At 43.4% G+C, this 17,338-nt stretch overlaps 1 protein-coding gene across 3 annotated transcripts in view; it reads right to left on the reverse strand.

Moving 5' to 3' along the window:
- The window catches only part of SYK (spleen associated tyrosine kinase), a 53,287-nt gene extending 39,727 nt beyond the window's left edge, over positions 1-13,560 (reverse strand). The window contains exon 1 of one of the 3 annotated variants that reach the window (XM_077344490.1): positions 12,983-13,560. The gene's annotated coding sequence lies outside the window, so the exon portion shown is untranslated. Of the gene's footprint in view, positions 1-10,196; positions 10,215-12,982 lie in introns of those variants that run through there. The other 2 variants (XM_077344492.1, XM_077344491.1) reach the window with 2 other exon arrangements.
- Positions 13,561-17,338: the final 3,778 nt, after the last annotated feature.

The raw sequence follows: 17,338 nt of genomic DNA on the forward strand, positions 1-17,338 counted from the left end.
AATGTTATTTGTTAGGGCAAACTGGAGTTTCAGTTTGAACTTTGCACTATGTCTGAATTCAGTCAGAGAAAAACTGCAATTCTTGAATACTAGTACTTAAACTGTACCAACAGAAACGTTAACCATAATGCCAAATTATTAGTTTGTGCTTTTATCTTTGATCATGAGAGAAGCAAAGCTGTAGTAGATTATTGTTTGTTGGTGCTTGGCTCTTGGGGCTCTTCTTGCATACCCTAGGGAAATTTCCCAATCACCTCGAAGTGAATTTCTTCCAGGCTGACCAGGGATGATTGTTGTTGTTTTTTTTTAGGGGGGGCATCATCTGGGCATGGAATTGAGGCCACTATGGGTGGGCAGGTAGCCGTGTGAACTTCCTGCATTCTGCACGAGGTTGGACTAGATGACTCTGAAGGTCCCTTCCAACTCTATGATTCTAATTTATGCTATGCTTCCTTATTCTTGAAGAACTTTAACAAAATTAAATTTCTCATTTAGTAGCCAATGTGGTTTAGTGGTCCGAGTGCACTGAAAGTTACAGCAGGCAAGGGAGAGTTCATTTATTAGTCAAAATGGTCCCTGTCAACTTTCTCCAGCACAGAAAATAACAATAGCGGGGGGCGTGCCCTCCAATACTGCACTCTAGGTTCTACGTGTATAATCTTTAAATAGGACAGGGTCCTATTAAATAAAAGAGTAAGGCCACCTGGGGAGGAGTTAGGGCGGGCCCTGTCCAGGATAAAAACTCAGAGGGCCCAATCAGGAGCCACGAAGCAGCTCCTGATTGGGCCCTCCGAGTGTCCATCCAGGGCCAAGCAGCCAATGGGGAGGCGCGCAAAGTGCCTTCCTATTGGCCCCTCACCAGGACAGACCAAAATTCCATTCACCCAGCCCAGTCTGGCTGCCAGTCTGCTCCTGACCACCGCAGGGAGAGGAGGTCAGTAGGGCTGCCAAGGGGGATGAGAACAGAGGCTTGGACAGGCTGTGCCAGCCCTTTTCGCCCCAAGGCTGTCCTAACTGTCAAGTCCAGCTGTAAATTGCCTCAGAACCCTGACAGAGCTGGCAGGAGGCTGCAGAGTGCTCCCCCTCCCCCTCTTCAGGCCTGCTGCGAAGGAGCCTCTGACAGGCCCTGACTGAGGGAAGGAGGCCTTTCCAAGAGCAACGCAGAGGAGACTGAGGGCCTTCCTTTTGAGGGGGGGGGCATTCCCCTTCTGCCAAACAGTTGCCTGACAGGGAGGCCACAGAAAAGCCCCTTCTCACTTAAAATACTGCTCTGGCCAGGGGTTAGACACAGCCAAGCCATGTGTCTTTCTTCTTTGCAACTCTCTGCAGATTTGAGGCCACTGCACAGCGTTATTCTGCAGAGGAAGTTGGCTCTTTTGTCTCCTGTTTCATCTGCACAACAACCCTGTGCAGTAAGCCTCAAGTCTTTCAATTCAACAACAACCTGTGTGGGAAGCCTTAAATGTTTCTTCTCTACCACAACCCTGTCCAAAGTAGCCCTTTCTGCCTGGGGAGTTGATCTTTATACTCTGCAGGTGAGCTGTAATTCCAGGAGCTCTCCAGGCCACACCTGTAGGTTGGCTACCCCTGGGTTGGAAATATTCCTGGAGGTTTGGAGGTGGGACTTCAAAATCGTACAATGCCTCAGAGTCCAGCCTTCAAATGAGCCATTTTTGCCTGCAGTTGGTAGGAAATGGTGCAGAAGTGTCCCTCCTGGCCTATGGGTTATGGCCAGCCCTTATCAGCAACTGTTTGTATTCTGGGGCGCAGACAGGCAGACCAGCATCAGTCCTGTGAGTCTGGAAAGTGCAGGAAGATCTAAATAAATATTTACAGCCTGAAACTAAATAGAGAACAAGTAAATGTCTGGAGACACATCGTCACTGAAATAGTAACTGGCAAATAACCTTGGCCTGGCAAATAAAAAAACAGTATTAAAAACCTTACTAAGGTCAAGACTGCTGTGCACAGACAGTCTTCCTCTTAGGGTTGCCAGCTTCCCTGTGAGGCTCGCTACCCCACCTCCCTCATGGGGAGTCTGCTATGGGGAGAGAAGGGGAAGACGATTGGAAAATGCTTTGAGACACCTGAGGCCTGCTGGGTCACTGCGGCCCATTCCCAGTTCTCTCAGATCTCTCACAACCCTACATACCTCACAGGTTGACTATTGTGGAGAGACAAATGGAAAAGGTGTTTGTAAACCGCTTTGAGACTCCTTTGGGTAGTAAGCAATAGGGTACAAAAATCCGTTCTTCTAAGGAGCAACCATGAAAGAAGCATGTGGGCACATAACATTTTACCAACAGTGAAAATATGGGAGACAGAAGGAACAGGGTGGACACCTGTGTACTGTGACTACCCTATGTGTATTAGGGCAGAGGGGCATTTCGGTGAATGTGGCCTAATTCACACAAGAAGGGAAATGACGCAGTACTGGGGGGAATTGGTTGCCATGTAATCTTCCCCTAAGAAGAGTCTCCAGTCTGATTTTCCCTTCACATATCTGAGGACATGGCTCTGGAAAGCTCATCTGTAACCAGTATGCCACAATTCCCAAAGGTCAGTCCTCTCCCACAATCAACGAACATTCCACACCACAGGTTCTTGACACCCATATCTCCACACCCATGGCCTCATTTGCCACCATGCCACCACAACATCCCACACAACACACATGAAAACCCCATGCCCTTACAGACTGGACAACTCCTCCCCTTCCTCTTCCCACTGCCAAGCTCTAGCGCCCGTTGTATTCTTGGAGACAACGGGCTTTGCCCCTAGTTTAAAAATAATGTAAATAATCAGACTCAATCAAATTATCTCATCTAGTTTGGCTCTCACTTCTAAACAAACATTGAAAAGATCAGTTGTCATGATAATTAGATTTGGCACTCCTAAATAGACTTACCTCAGTGGAATCATAAGGGCAAAATTTTGTTTAGGATTACATGGTAAGAGATCTTAAACTGAACTCAAAATGTAAAGCAAGATACACTGACAAGCCTGTATGAAAAGTGTACAGGGCTCCATGTCTATTCTATATGTCTTTTCACACGCATTGCTCTGTGACTAGATTTGCCAGCTCTGGGTTGAGAAATACCTGGAAATTTTGGGGGTGGAGATCAAGTAAGTGAGGTTTAGGGATAGGAGGGAACTCATCTTTAATCTTTAATCTGCTCCTGTGGAGCAGATTAAATAAAAGAGTAAGGGCTGGTGGGGAGGAGTTAGGGCGGGCTCTGTCCGCGGCTCCTGATTTGCTCCTCCGAGTGGCACTCCAGGGCCAAGTGGACAATTGGAAGGAGCGCTTTGCGCGCCTCCCTATTGGCCACTTGGCCCATCTCCCGAACGCCGCGCCCAACACTCTCCAGTCTGCCCGAGCCGCCATCCTGCGAGGATGGCCGCCAGGGAGGACCCTCGCCCCACGCCGCTGGAGTCAGGGAAAGCTACTTTCCCTGCTGCCAGCGACTTCACAACTACGGTATCCCCCGTTACCCCCCGCCACCTCCCTGTTTGCTGTTGTGGGCACCCTCCTGACCCCCCCACTCACGCCTTCGCCACCGCCGCTGCCCTGCCGCCAACACACCTGCAAAAATGACATCTCCGCCCAGAGGCTCCGCCACCGAAGACCTCCGCCACAGACACGCTCCGCTGCCCACCCAATCTGACGCGAGTGCAACCCCTCACCCATGCGGCCCAGATCGCCGCCGAAACGGTCTGCGGCCAAACACCTCCGCCGCTCTGCTGCCCAACCAGGCCACTGCACCCGCGACCCCTCGCCCTGCCAGCCTGCACGCTGCGACATGGCGGTGCCCCGCCAGGACCGTGTCGCTACCCGCGCGATGGCCCACTTACCCCCAGAAACGCTGCCAACCTCCTCCGCGCTCCCACCGCTACGCCGCCAGCACAAGCACATGGCCGCCACCTCCACGATCGCTGCTGTCTCCCCACTACCAGGCCGCACCACTCCCACTCCCAGCAACTCTGCTGACCGTGAGTCTCCCCGCTAGCTCACCCAGCCTCCCGTAGCTAGCACCCACTGTATTCAGGCAACAGCGGGCTTAATTTCTAGTTGGTACATAATGTCATAGATTCCAACCCCAAAAGCAGCCATTTTATCCAGGGGAACTAATCTTGGTAATCAGAATTAAATTATAATAATGGGTGATCTCCAGGGGCAACTTGGAAGTTGGCATCACTATCTTAGACTGTACTTGAGATTTCCACTTTTGCCATGCAACTGATTTTGCTAAGGATGTTCATTGTACTTCTATGCCTTACACTATTTTAGTATAATTCACGCAGCTCAAGTATAATGAACCAACAGAAGAAAAATGTGGAGATGAGAGAACTGCTTACACCAGACTCATCCTTGCACTAAAACTGGGTCACATAGAAAGAGTAGTGGTAGAACAATTTATCAAATTTCTCTGCAGCTTACATACTCCTCCTCCAGCTGTTATGCTTTTAAAAAGGCACAATGGAAGCCAGTGTGTTTGAAATCTTACTTTCTACTGGACCTACCAAAGACCTAGATTTGATACCAAGTTATTACAGTGCTACTTTCCACTTCAAAAGCCATGAGATTCTCAATTCCATCTCCCAGGATTGTCATGAATAAACCAGTTCAACATTTGTCCCTCTAAGTAGGTTTCTTTCTTTTCCATGGTACATGCAGCCTGCACTTATCTGTAGATATGGAGCAGGCTGCATGGACCAAATGGATATATGTATACGTATATGTATATGTATACACACACACACACATACACACACACACACACACACACACGTATATGCGTGTGTATATATATATGTGTGTTTGTATGTGTGTGTATACATACATACATATATACGAAACACCCTTCAGTGGCAGGATGGGAAAGATTGGGAGGAACATCTTTGCCAGCTGTAACACATTTGCTATGGATTGTTATGCAAGTATAAAGTTTTGGAGTGGATAGAAGAATAAGTCTTCAACGTAAGCCACTTGCCCCTACCCCTTCAGTTGTAGCCCTTCAGCTCTTCGCCCAAGAAGTTGGTTTACTGATTTATTTGCACTTAATTTATTTACTTGTTGTGAACTCCTTTGGGTCCCCACATGAAGAAAAATTGTACACAAGTAATTTAAAATGTATGGAATTTTAAAATCAGTGCAATCCGATCGTTTATTCTCAAATACCTGTCACAAATAAGATCTTTAACATAGTGCATATAACTGAAATAACCTACAGTGCAGATTCAAGAGCCAGAGACCACTTTGTCAAATCTTACAATTAAGTGACAGACTGATACATGCATCCTATAAACAGACAAAGAGTAAGTTAGAGGGCACAGTTAAATCACACTGAAGAGAATATATTAAAACAAGACAAGATTCTCCTAAAACACTAAATTCCACCATTGTGTTGTGAACCAACTGCATACAAATTAGCAAAATCTGAAGTATCTAAATAATGCTTTCATTAATGACAAAGATTAATAATGTCAAATCTGCAAATGATATATCAGTAGCATGCAATCCCTTGTTCTTCTAAAGGCTTTGTATGGTCACACATTGTACATGTAACAACACTGAATGATACAGCCAACGGACATCACAAATATGTCTAGCAGTAAGGACCCTTTTTCTCAGCTGTATTTGGCATAGGAATTATTTCAATTCTTGAATTCAACTAATTGGGCCAAGCTATAATAATCTTAAGGCTGAGTGTAGGACTGCTCTTGAAGGTAAAATGGGTTCAAAATAAATAAACAAACATAAACATAACACTGACATAAACAAACTCGAGACTTTCCAAATGCAATGCCTGTGGCAGATTCTGGGTGTCTCTTTATGAGTTCATAACTGAAATGAGACAATTCGGACAAAATGTGACAACCAACTGCAAAATAAAGAACAAATCCAAAAGTGCAGACTGCAATGGTTTGGCCATGACTGCAGAATGAACATCAGCAGACTGCCTCATAAACTCCTCTGGTGAGAACCATCAACTGAATGGGAGATCCACGACTGATCAAGGAAGAACTTAGAAACCAGTGACTGACTATCCGTATGACCAAAACTACTGACACCAATCGCCAAGAGTGGAAATATATTATAAAAAAGGCAAAAAATCCAGCAGCACACACAGCAGCGTATTGGCTGAGAGGACAACCTGCTCCACCAATCGCCAGCTTAAGGATAAAAAAAGGAAAGAAAAGAAAAAAAGATATAAATCTGCAGTAGTAGTCAAACTGTAAACTTCAAAAAGGTATCTAATACAAGAGAACAAAGCACTTGGCACGTCTCACATTATACATTCCTTATCTATTTCTAGGAAGGATATGATACTGTCTGTTCTGGGGGATGGCAATTTGTATACATGATTTATATATAATCATAATATATATAATCATGTCTCGTACCTAGCGTTTCTGGGGAAGATGGTAGAAAGGACTGTTGCAAACCAATTAACAGCATTCCTGGAAGAAGCTTCGGTCCTAGACCCATCCTAGTCAGGTTTCTGTCCTGGCCGTGGGTGTAGATGACCACCATCACCAGTTGGACTGAGGCGGGTCCACACTGCTGATATTAGTAGACCTCTCAGCAGCGTTCAACACAGTCTATCATGAGCTTCTAGCCCACTATCTTGGTGACCTGTGCTTCCATTGACAAGGAATCTTCAAGAATCAAACCCAAATTCCTGACTGAGGTACTCAAGAAGTTTTTAGATTCCAAATCTAAATAGTCAAAATCTAAATCAACAACAGAGATGGGAATAGTCAGGTGAAATCAAGGGGAATAATTCCTGAGGTAATTCAATATGGCTAAATCTGAGGTAAAATCAGTACATCCATAGACTTTAGTTTTTATATTTCAGGCTAATTAGTGTTTCTTAAGCTAGTCAGTTATTTAAAATCTGTATATTTAAGAGGCTTTTCTTCTAGCATTCTCCATACACCTCCACATGCTACAGCAATTTTGAAAACATGAGCTTTTCAAAAGTTTTTCAAAAAATAAAAACTGGAGGGTGGAGGAGAATAAAGACTAGGGATGGGCGATTCGGCCTCAGAAATGGCCAAATCGACCGAATCAGCATCGATTCAGCTGCTGAAACGGTCCAAATCCTTGTCCTTTTACATTTTAAATTGCCTAATCGCCTCAATTCGGCAGTCAAATCGATTCAATTCAGCCAATGCAGAGGCGGCTTCCTAGCCTCCTGCTGCCTCTCTGCTATTTTTTTTACTTTCCCCGCCAGCTTTGGAAATCCTTCCCCCGCCTTTTCCGGGGGCTGGAGGGGTAGGGGGTGTAAGTTGCACCCCTCAAACTTTTAAGGGAGCTCGGGGAGGGTCTTCCCTGACTCCCCTGCAAGTTTCAAGAAGATTGGCCCAAGGGGTGCAATCCTAGGGGCTCCCAAAGAGGGTGCCTAAATTCAGCACTGACTCTAATAATGGGGGGAAAAACAATTTCAGGAGGATAATTGCCAATTTCTTCCCTGAGTCCCCTGCAAGTTTTAGGAAGATTGCACCAGGGGTTCCTCCGGGTAGAGAAAAGCAGGGCATAAAAACCAACTCCTCTTCTTTAATCTTACAGACTAACCATGGACAGCTTACACTCCCTCAGTCTCACCTATTTTATAGGAGGTGAGGATAAAATCTGAAATTGTTCACAATTTATGCTGCCCTTAGTTTTTTGGAAGATGCGTGGAATAAAAGGCATAGCAAGCATATCAGTTTTGAATCTTAAATCACAACCACCTGTGATTTTTTGTTCTTTGAAATCTAAAACAGTTCTGTAATCTATTTCAATGCTTAATGGTATGCATCACCTATCTGTTTATTTCAATGTCCTCTGCTTTTGTAACTTCCTTTATTCATTATTATAAGTAATGCCTTAGCCTGCTTTTGCAAGCTTATTATTATATGCAATAATAATGTCGTAGGCTGCTTTTGCTAACTTAGATGGTAGTATGTAGGCCTTTAAGCTTCAAGTCAAGGTACTAACTAATACAAAATGGCCAAAGTATGAAACAGAGTATTCTAAAATTGCACAATACTACTTCCCACATCTAGCCCAAATGTATCAATAAATCCTTGGGAAGAAAAAAAGTTTCTAGTCGTGCTACAAGATTTTGTTTAATCTTCCCTTTATTAAAACGTATAATGGAACTTTCACTTCAGTTTTGTCATCAGCTCTGCAGACACACACAAAAAAAGCACAGATGCAATACGTTCCAATCAGGGTAAAAAAAAAAACATCCATGTAATCCACATTACTATTATACAATTATTACCACCACACTAATAATAAATTCCCCCCCAGGAAAATCTCTATGATATAGCTCATTGTTATGTTTCTTCCATACCCCTCCCCCCCAAAAGGCATGGTGAGTAGGGAGGAAGAAAACAGAACAGGAAGGAGGGAGATTTTAAGCACAATGTAAATGAAATGGGTTTCATATGCAGTAAGGGTAGTTTATGTAAAATATCCAAGTAAAGTACTTTCAGGATTAATGATTGATCCTGGAACTCGCTGCATGACTAACCCCAGAATAGAAGTGAATGTAGGCTTAGGGTGAAATTTGCATCACTTTAAGCATATTAAATACTGTATGGATTAGTATAAACAATTAAGTCAATCACCAGCAATCACTAAAGAATAATATTATTCAAAATATTGTACAAAAATAGTTTGAGCTATGGAATTTCAATTAGGCTTCAGTCACAAAATCCAGTCTGCAACATAAAATTGCAACAATGGCCGCAGGCAGTGTGTGTTCGCATGCATATGTGCGCCCATATGTGTGTGTGTGTTGTGTCATCGAATACCAAGATTTCTTGCTTGCTGTTTTCAGCTGAAAAAGGAGTCATTTGCAGCTCCACTTCACATTTTATTCCATTCTTAACACCAAAGTTGACCTGCTTTTGAAAGAATAAAATATTTAAATGAGAAAAGGTAAAGGTAAAGGTATCCCCTGTGCCAGCACCGGGTCATGTCTGACCCTTGGGGTGACGCCCTCTAGCGTTTTCATGGCAGACTCAATACGGGGTGGTTTGCCAGTGCCTTCCCCAGTCATTACCGTTTACCCCCCAGCAAGCTGGGTACTCATTTTACCGACCTCGGAAGGATGGAAGGCTGAGTCAACCTTCAGCTGGCTGCTGGGATTGAACTCCCAGCCTCACGGGCAGAGCTTTCAGACTGCATGTCTGCTGCCTTACCACTCTGCGCCACAAGAGGCTCATTTAAATGAGAAAAAGAGACAGATATCCAAGAGTTACTGTGTGCCATGCCGAGACAAACATCTGGGTAAATGAGACCCACCTTCTGATGCAGTAAAAACTCACTTTCTGGAAACCTGACTATAAGAAAGAACTCTTTCTTCTAACTCCTCCTTCAGTTCTTTGCTAAAAGGAACTGTGGTTTTGCACCCAGCTTGAGGGATGGTTTACGCACATTTTAACTCAAGGAGTTGTTCAGCCATGTTGTCAAAGCTCCCTACATAAGTTCAGAAAAAATAGTGCAACATGGAATATGGTGAAATCAGAGAGAGCTGTATTGAGGAAAAGGTATAGCATTCAAGGAGTCATAATAATATTGAGCACTCAGCAAAGTACCAAATACCAGAATGTGGAGAATAAGATACTACTGTCCTAGATGCCCACATTAGTGTTTCCCACCTCCAGATAGGGCCTGGAGATCACCTGCTATTCCAACTAGTCTGCTTTGAAGAGTACACCCTCCTGAGAATCCTCCCCTCCCCAAACCCCATGCCCCCCACAAAGTCTCCAGGTATTTCCCCACTGAGAGATGGCAATGCTGGTCCATATACATTTGAAACATGTGTTACCCAAGATGGGGAGACCACAAGCTAAAGAGGCTACTTATCTGCACTACTTCCAGCAAAATATGCACATCCAAGGCAGCATGACCTCCCATATCTGAGCAATCAATAAACCCCAAAAGATAGTCCAATGGGAGAAAAGGGGTGGGTGGCAAATCTCAGTGTGACTCCAAAGCAAGTAGAAAGGCAGAGACTCATAACTGGTTGCTTAAAACATGGAAGTTTCTGCACCACTACATGTGGACCCAGCTTTCAGGAAAAACAATGGAGCTCAGATTCCAGCTCCAGCCACTGAATTTATGAATCAAATGAAAAACAAAGTGTCCCCTTTCCCCAGGCCTGGAAAGGAGAAGGTTTTTAACTTAACTAACTCACATGCTTCTTGAGTAGTAGAAGTTACCAAGGAAGTTCCTAGGTCCTGGGGATAATTCCTAAGTAGGGGAGGTCTCAGAGCTGGAAGAATTGTATTGGGACCGTCTTCATTCCTCACGGGGCTTTTATTCAGCTGTCTCTTTCAGCAACCTTATCAGCAGAAACAAGATCTTTTGTGTCAAAATGCACCTTGTCTGGGATCATGTACAAGGGAGAAGCTCTCTCAGACTGCCCTTGTTTCCTCAGTATGTTGAGTCTACACCCAATCATGCCCTCTTTCTGCAGTTGATCATCTTTGCCATGGAAGTGCTACAAAACACCTTGGGGGGTGGTCTTATATGGCTGAAAAAAGACAGCAGCCTGGTCTCAGCACCAAGATGAGGAAAAAAGGAAAAGACCACAAAACAGAAGCTTGATGACAGTACTACTTAAATTACAATATACAGTTTGTACATTGAATATAACTCCTTTTGCTCAGAGAATTTGTGAAGGCATATCTGAAAAAAATTGATTTTTTTCCTGAGATTACATTGTTAGTTCTGATTTAAAATACAGTTTTCAATGCAGTCAGTTTTTAGAACTTATCTGAATTGTTTGCAGTGCAACATATTTACTTATGAATTTTCTTTGGAAAGTTCAGAGCAGTCTATTGAATGCTCCCAAACAACTTTCCATCCAGCCTCTGAACCTGCTCAGCTTTTCCAGTACAGAACATTTGCCTTTCCCAATAGTTCCAGCCTTCTGTCCAATTTTAGTGTATTCTGATTCTTAAACTCAACCTATTCTGCTTATGGATAAGTCAAAAGTTTTATAATATATATATTCTCAACCCCCCTCTAACTGCACTGAAAACTTTTGCTATATGAAACAAAAGTTATACTTTGAAGAAACGTGTATTTTCAATTACAGTTTCTTCCTTCACAGTTAAACACAGACATGTAAAAAAAAACTGGAAAAGTTCTTTGGTTGATGAGCTAGAATTTGGGGTTTTAATGGTCTTGTTTGGGGAATACAAAACATTATATTAACATATTAGTAAATGCCATATACGGTTTAAGCACTTTAACGGTCTCCTTGTTAAGAGTCCTAGGACTGAGCTAATTGGTTTTGTGCAATTTTAAATGAAAGCCAATCTAAACTGCAGTCCTAAATGCATTCTGAGAAAGCAAACGTCATTGATTCCATTTGAGTTTAGAAATGCATACTTCCTTTCATAATCTGTACTAGATAAACTGAGTCTTTTATCATTTCATAAATCTTTGCACTGACAGTAAATGATGATAATATTAATACTAGAAGGCAGCCTTCTCTGAAAAATCAATTAAACTTGCCAAAGTTGACAGTTTTAAACGAAACAATGGAAATATGAGAGGTCCAGATCACAGTTGTGGATCATGAGTCTCTGAAGCAGCTTAAAAAAACAAAAAAACCTTCCAACAAGCTATTCAGAATATACAGTCAAGTGATGTGATGTGACAATTCACAAAAATAGCTGAGGAACTTGTAAAAGAAAATATTTTCATTTCCTCCCCGAGATCTTTTGTGTCAAAAGAAATTCAAAACAGTACATGAGACCCCCAGTGTTTAGTTATCATTTCTGAAATTTTGCTATAAGGAATTCAAGGAGCGATAACATGATATCCTCTTCAGAAGCACCATATATTTTAATAGCTTTGTTATAACAGTTTAGTTGAAGGGTGAACAAAGCAAGGTCTCTGATATCTAACATACCTTTTGGTATTACAGAGATTTAAATCCAACTCATCAGGCCTACTAATGCTTATTTCTAATGTGACAATATACTGCTATAAATATTTATGGTACATCACATTCAGTGACCCCATATAAAAGAAGTGAGGTAGTGTGCCCCCTTAAAAGATGAAGTGCATTATTTGTCCGGGAATTTCTCACTGTGCTTGTTGTCATGCACAATTCTGAGCATGACAAGGTTAGCAACCTTAAGTTCTATAAAGTGAACTGACTCAGATCACTTTTCACTTCCATATACTAGGAGGCATGGAATCAAATTCCTGAAACATTTTAAAAAATTTTCTTTTAACAAGAAATATAATTTGCTTGCTCAGACAGTGAGCCTGTATGTAGCATACAGGGTGTCCAACTTTGATTGAGAAAGTTTCAACTTTAAATGTCTGCTAAGCCAATTTCTGCTACCCTTCAACAAATTACCATCTCTCAGCCTATCCCACCTAACAAAACTGCCATGAGAACTTCCCTGAACATACTGAAGGCAGGACATGATCATGGTACAAATTCTCCCTCCCGCCTCCGGAAAAAACTAGATTAAAATTATTTTAGCAAAAACAGAGGTTGGCATCGGGTGCCCCTTCTTCTGAAAGAAGTACAAAAGATCTTCCTTCCTCCGTTCTCCCCTTATGACTGTCATGTGCCCTCAAGGCCTCACCGGCTGCAGGGTAGGCATAAATTCAGCAGTGAATCACATCCCAGCATGAATATTCAGTGGGGCGGACAACTGTCCTAGCATGATATACGTATATATATAAAATAAACGCCATATTGACAGAGAGCGCCACAATATTTATCTGCTCCATTCTTAGTTAGGATTACACCTTTCCCTCAGAACTCTCTCATAGCTATGCTACTCCTTCTTCAGTTCCTGGCCTGCGGCCTTGGCTTGGGGAAAACCTTCTTTGTCACGCGGGCATTTGCGCGCCCGCACCAGATTTCTCCGCTCAAAGGTTTGACGGCCGAAAAAAAGAACTCCCCCTTTTCCCGACCGCCCGTCCCAGAGCAGCACCACCTTCGCTTACCTGCCGGGAACACGGGGCAACCGAAGCAGTGGCCTCTCCCTGGTTAGGCCAGTCCAGGCTTTCTAACCGAATTGTTTGGAGACTGGCGCGCCAGCGACTGCGACGGCGCGCACAACCTGGCGGGGAGGACGCTTGGCCTCCCTCAGCGCCAGCTGCGGCTCCGGGACGCTGAACTCTCGGGGCCAGCCCCCGCCACGCCTGCCGAGCCCCGAGTCCGTTCAGGGTGACTGCAGCGCTCGCTTCCTCATTTTCTCTCGCAGCTATTTCCTCACCGTGGCCTTGCAGCTGAGCAAGACTTCCTCGTCCGACAAAAGCGCCGCTGCCTTCATTTGCTTAAGAGCGTTTCGGGCGGGGACGGCCGCGGCGGGAGAGAGCGCGCACCTGGTGGGGGGATCAGGATGCTCAATGGGGGGAAATGGTGGGCTTTGGCAGGCAGCCGGATGGCTACAGGGCTCTGCACTTGGGTACTCTCTTCGCTGCCCCCGGAACGATGGTGCGCTTTGAGCGGCTAGCAGAGCTTTCCGAGAAGGGATGCCTGTCGCAATACTCATTCCCGCGGAGAAGCTTTATGAGCCGCAGCGCTGCCTCCCTGGGCTTCCTCCTTTCTGTTCAAGCCTTACTTCCCTCTTGAACGGCTTCGTGACGAGCAGGGGTTGCTCTCCCTAGCACTAGATCTCAGGCAAGTGCGCTTCTGGAATAGATGTCACTTTCACAAGCAGCCATGCATAGAGTGTAAAGTTTGTGCATCGGGAAGGTTTCGCAAATTGTTAGTATGTTGGACTGGAGAGTTCCAGTTGGGAGGGGGGAATTCTGCTGGGCATGCCCAATGCTCTGAACGTGCAGCTCTTCACCTGTGGACAGGGTCATTATTGAGGACTTCCATGTATGTAACAAGAGCTGGTGTGAGTACCCGTTGTATTACTAGCCTGTGATAGCTTTGCCTTCCAGTTGCATATTGCTACCACTTACAGGGTGGCAAGAAGTCATCTCTTATCCTAACAGAGTTTATAGGATTGTAGGAATAAAGGGCATGAAGAACTATGTGCACTGTGCACAGCTTTTGGAGGAAAGGGCAGGTTTAAAGTGTAGCAAATGTTTGTATGGAAGAGGGAAACATGAGCTAGAAGTTCATAATATTCATTTAATCTCGATTAGTGCAATTCCCGTGATCATGATAGCTGCAAAAAGGGGAAGACAGTTGACATGGTGGAAAACAAGTGTAGCTGTGGTTACACATGGAGCATCCATGTCACATGATAATTGCCTGGTGACATTCAGAGATTATGCTTCACTATCAGCTCTGGAGATAAGCCATTTAAAAATATTGGTTGCTCCAATAAAGAAGTATTGGATGATTTTGTTTTTGTTGCCACAATTGTCTTATGGTGACCTTGTAAGGTTTTCAAGACAAAAGGTGTTTAGTGGTGGCTTACTATCGCTTACCTCGACATCACGACCCTGGAAGTCCCATCCAAATACTACTCACGTTGGACCCTGTGTATTTTCAAAATCTGAAGAGATTAGGATAGTTTACAACACAACAATTAGCTTCTGAAATTTTCTACTCATTTTTTTTTACATTGGACCATTTTTTGGCTCTGCTTTCTATGTACAGTTTTAAAGTATGTTCTCAAAAGCATTAACATTTTCATAATAGATTCTGATATCTTCATTTGCTATGAAATAATATTGACAACTGATAGATGATAGATTTTTACTAGCTTCATGTCTGCCTGTAAATTTTCTGTTATCAGTCATTGGAAAAAAACCACCCTGACTGTTCCACCTACTCCTGAAGTGACTGTCAAGAAGTTATTCCAGTTTCAGGCAATTATTAGGAATTCCTGGCTTTCATTCCCAGCCACTCCTATGCAAATGAGTAGGAAAAATGAAGACTAATTACACAAGACCTAGACACCTTTCATGTCAAAATTTCACAATATATTAAAACATAAGAATCCTGATGTCATTTGGTTGAGATAACATTCATTGTGTCCTTGTTTCTTGATTCTCTAGGGATCCTAAATAGTTTATTTTCCCAGCATATTCCCTATATGTTCACAGTGCACAATTTACAACACACCATAAAGAAAGGAACAAGCTTAGCAGAAACACACAAGCTTGTAGAGTATGCAGGCAGAAGTGGTAACAAAGAAGTTAGTCGTGGAACTAGTGTAAGAGGCAAAGAGAGGCATGCAGGTCTAGTGGGAGGGGCTTCTGCTGGTTCAGGTGATAATGAATGCTATTGCCTAAGGCTTGGGAGGAGGAGCCAGATGTAAACACAGTTAATCATAGGCCACAGCTCTAACAGCTTATGAAACACCTTTAACACAATGTCAAGAAATGCCATTCTTTTCTTTTGGTGTCACAGTTGCAAAATGTTGGGACAAAACAAACCTAGTGCGGGATGTGGTATGATATGCCTCTGTGGCTCTTCAGAAGCCTCCACAAATTGAACAAACTTCTTCTAAGTTGTTGTTCCTTTCTATTTTGGTGGGGCAGATGCAAGTTTCTTTGGCACAGATCAAAGAATTGCTAGCTATGGGAATTTCATTCCTCGAACACCATTAGTTTTCCTGTCAAAACCCCCAATCCTATAAAGGTGATGGGGTGGTGGTGGTGTTTGGCTGCCACAGTAGAAATCACATGTAACCTGATTTTTCAGTGGATTGTGCCTCCTTACCCAGGAGGAACCTTTTCTTCATCCCCCGCCCCACTCTAAAGATTGGCTTTGGATTTCTCTCATATAAAAAAATATCTCTTTCAGTGCTGATCTAATTTTTTTAGTTCAGGGGATGGAGCTGCAACTGGAACACAGACAGCCTTGACAGTGATCAAGATGTCATCATTCAACTCCTTCACATGAACACCAAGGTAGTATACACTGCGTTATGGTGTGTTATTCAAAGCAGTGGTCCCCAAACTTTTTCGGACCGGGGGGGGGCAGGGAGGCGCAGGTACTGTTGTGGCGGTAGGCACAAACACACAGGCACAGAGCTGCTGCGCCTGTGTGTTTGCACCTGCCAGCATGCTGGCGCCTCCCTCCCCCCGCAGTGCGGCGCTGGCGCTCCCCCCCACACTGCGGCCTGGTGCCAGTCTGCGGCCCAGTGGTTAGGGAACACTGATAAAGCATATAAGCACTGCACAGTGTGACTATTCTCCTTTCCCAGAATTAACAGCACTATTACATTATTTTGCTGTGAGCAGATAAAACAAAATATCATCCACTGAATTTTCACAGTGCTTGATTATTAACATCTTTAGTATATTAACATTTTATAGTTTTCTCATTCAACTTAGATAAAATATTAATCCTCCATCCAGATTCCCACAGCCTGCATGTAGTGGGAAGGGAGAAAGGGCAAACAGGACATTAAGGCAGACTCCATGCTCTGATACCTTCCAGTAGGTTTCTTAGGAGCCAAACCTCTTCTTTTAAGGTTCTTTCTACATGTTGTTTTTCTACATCCATCCACACAGATGGATCATTCCCCCAATAAACCCTCAGATTGTCATGCTGAGACCCTCAACAAAGGCAGATGGGATCAACAGGTTATTCAAAAAACAATGTATCAAATAATGTTATGTTTGCAGCCATCAGTCCTCTGAAAACCACTGGCTAATTTATTGGCAGGAAAGCAACAATTAGACAACTTATACCCCGGCTCATTGATGCACCACATTATGAAGAACAAGCATCACAGACGGCCAAACTAGCAACCATAATGCCACCCAGGAAAATTCCTAGAGGTGTTGCATGTCAGCATTCCTATGTGGGGTGTAAAGAGGGTACTTCTTCCCTAAGGCACTATGAAAAATACATGTGCTCAATTCAGTTGTTTGGGCCTCTCTGGTTTTTTACATTTTTTACAGTAGTCTGGTATGAAAATAAAAGCTGTCTTTCTGATAAGAGAACCATTGACTTACTTCATAGATAATAGATAACTCTTTCCAGGGAAAGTTGTTTATTTAAATACATGTATTTACAAAGAAAGTTAAGACAGCATTGATACAAATGGCTCATATATTAAATAGCACTATCACCAGATGTTTGCTGAAGCCTCTTCATCTCTCGTAATTTTATTTATTACATTTATAGTTTGCCCTTCCTCAGAGGCTCATTTTTGTCTCTCTCTAAAGCAATAATCTTTTTCCCAACTTCCACTGTCTGCCCTCTATGATGGTTAGTCCCTTATTAAGTTTTTAAAACTAAAAAAAAACACTTTATTTTATTTATTCTTAAATGTATAGCCCACCAGTCCTGCAAACTGCTTGTGGCGGGTAACAACATAAAATCCAGTAATAACCCATTAAAGCCTTCCTGTACAACAATCACAAAATTCTGGCAGTGGTAAA

Source organism: Paroedura picta, chromosome 7 (genome assembly GCF_049243985.1).
Source record: "Paroedura picta isolate Pp20150507F chromosome 7, Ppicta_v3.0, whole genome shotgun sequence".
Classification (NCBI taxonomy): Eukaryota; Metazoa; Chordata; class Lepidosauria; order Squamata; family Gekkonidae; genus Paroedura; species Paroedura picta.